Source organism: Sphaeroforma arctica (genome assembly GCF_001186125.1).
Source record: "Sphaeroforma arctica JP610 unplaced genomic scaffold supercont1.1763, whole genome shotgun sequence".
In the NCBI taxonomy this organism is placed as follows: domain Eukaryota; class Ichthyosporea; order Ichthyophonida; genus Sphaeroforma; species Sphaeroforma arctica.
Window position 1 is genome coordinate 5,237 of NW_014038795.1, and position 2,710 is coordinate 7,946.

Here is a 2,710-nt window from a genome sequence, read left to right on the forward strand (position 1 = left end):
TATATATATGCGTATTTGTGTGTTTGGAAGTGTATGGGTGTGGTTGTGGTTGTGGCTGTACATCCAAACATATTTAAATATATCTAAGCATGCATTTGAATATACTTGCGTGTACATTTCGTGGCATATCAATCCTGCACCTACCTTATCGGATGTATAGTATGATTGTAGCATATCACATGTATTCCGCCTCCTCACCATATACACAAAGTCTACATCAGGCACCACAGACGGCCCTACAGCTTGATCAGGTCCCCGCATTGTGCATCGAGTGAAATTTAAATGTTGTCAATTCAAATATAGAGATTCTGTGCAAGTTAAGATATACATCTAGTTTTTTACTAAGTAGCGTGGAATACACTCTCACTCGACACTTTGCCACCCTATTTGTTGTGGTATGTAACCATGTATGTGTTTCTCAAAGATAACACGTAAATGTTTTAATTTGAGACTGTGCAATACATATATAGTCTTGGTCTCTTCTTGCATATAATATATATATATATATATATGTAGCCTTCGAAGGCTGTGATATATGTATATATATATATATACTTTACAGAGCCACCTACTTATTGAGAGCATCCAATCACTTTGGTCTGTGAACTTTTTTTATACAAATTGTTGTGTGTAGTTTTTTTAGTCCGTTTCCACGAGAAACGAATTGAGGTTAGCCTATACCATGTGGCCCTGTGGGCCTATGACCAGTGTATGACTGTGTGTACGTAATGAATAAATACGTATATCGTTAAATCAAAACCGTTTTACGGTAAAACGGAATTTCTTTTTACATTAAAACGCATAAAATGTTTGTTCGTTAGTCATTTGTGTAAGTCCATTTACTTATTTTACGGTAAACGTTTATCACAAATACTGAATGGGTAAATGTACCGTGAAGTTCACACTGCCACAGCCCAGGCCCCAGAGCCCCAGACTCCGAGACTCGAGAGCCTCAGGCTCTCAATGCCCACTTGCCCAGGCACGTCCCAGGGCCAGAGACTCTCAGACCAGTGACTACCTCTTTGTAAATAAATTATTTATTCTAAAAAATATATATACATACATATATGTAAATCACGGCCCTCTGGATGGGGTCTCGAGCGGAAATCAAGGTTTCTCTCTACAACGGAAATCGAAAATTTAGCAGAGACCCAAATCCAGAGGGCCGTGTGTAAATACATACATATGTATGTAGGGTTTTAGGGTTTTCCCTAAAAACCCTAAAAACATATGTACAGTACTACAGTCATAAATCATGACGTCGGACGTCTGACGTATGTAAATACATACATTTTGTACAGTACTACAGTCATAAATCATGACGTCGGACGTCTGACGTATGTAAATACATACATTTGTACAGTACTACAGTCATAAATCATGACGTCGGACGTCTGACGTATGTAAATACATACATTTGTACAGTACTACAGTCATAAATCATGACGTCGGACGTCTGACGTCGGACGATGATGATTTTTTTACACACAACAAGAAACATAAAACTCCAAAATATTATATTCATCCGCCCGCAATTTTCTGCTAACTCAATAGAATCCACACTGCACATATGGACAGTCAGATATACCATAGCCAACTGAATACTGACTACACAGTTGACCTAGGGCGTGGCTATGGGTATAAATATTTTTGCATACATACATTATTACAGATATTTACAAAACAAGAGTGAGCTGAGGCCTGAGGGGTGGAGAGAATAGATTTGAGAACCTGAAGGCTAAAGGCTATGTATTTCTTTATTTTAAAATGGTTTGTATCATTCAATCTTCAGAAGGCTATGTTTTTATCTATATGCATCATAGAATTATAAATCAAACAGAGGGCTATAAAGTAAGCAGATTAGTAAGTGCGCATATGCAACATATCCACAACAACAGTAATAAATACGTAACACACCTTTTGGGCTTATATTGAGCGTACCTTGCCATTAGCCTGCTAAGTCAAACAGAAGGCTAAGTAAACAGACTAGAAAGTGTGCATATGCTACATAGCCACAATAACAGTAATGAATACATAACACACCTTTGGGGCTTATATTGAGTGTACCTTACCATTACTCGGATAGATATAGACCACTTAGAACAGTGTTAGATATATACTGCTAAAACTTCTCATAGTCATGCGGCGTTAATCAAGAGTGTGCTTCAAGTGTTCTGTTATGATATATAGGCGCATGGGTGATGCGGGACGATACGTATGGTAATACGATCTCTTGTACCCGTAGTTTCACAACCACCGATACGGGCTATATACTCATACTGACTGAGTCGCAGTCACTACTATACACGCCTGTTGGTAGTAGCGCTGTTATTTAAAACTAGATATGTAGTCTTACCCGTACTAGCGAGTGCACTAGAACACTGCTGGCGGAATCGCTACATATCCCTTCTCCGTGGATTGTTAATTCGGGAGAAGTTTGGTGTTTTAATTTTATCCATCTATAGTCTGTAGAGACCCCGGTGAGTTCTCAGTGAGATAGTTATTGTTCATAGTGATCACGAGTACTATGTCAGTGTTGCTGTACTTATATCTGTCCCTACCGAAGTGTGGGCTGTATAGAGTACCATGGTACGAGCATATAGCTTGTACAGCGTATATATTCGCGTACACAATCACTGTTCGACTGAATTACATGAGCATGGCAGCATGTTTCTCGCACAATAGATATACAGTAGTCAAACCCAGCCAG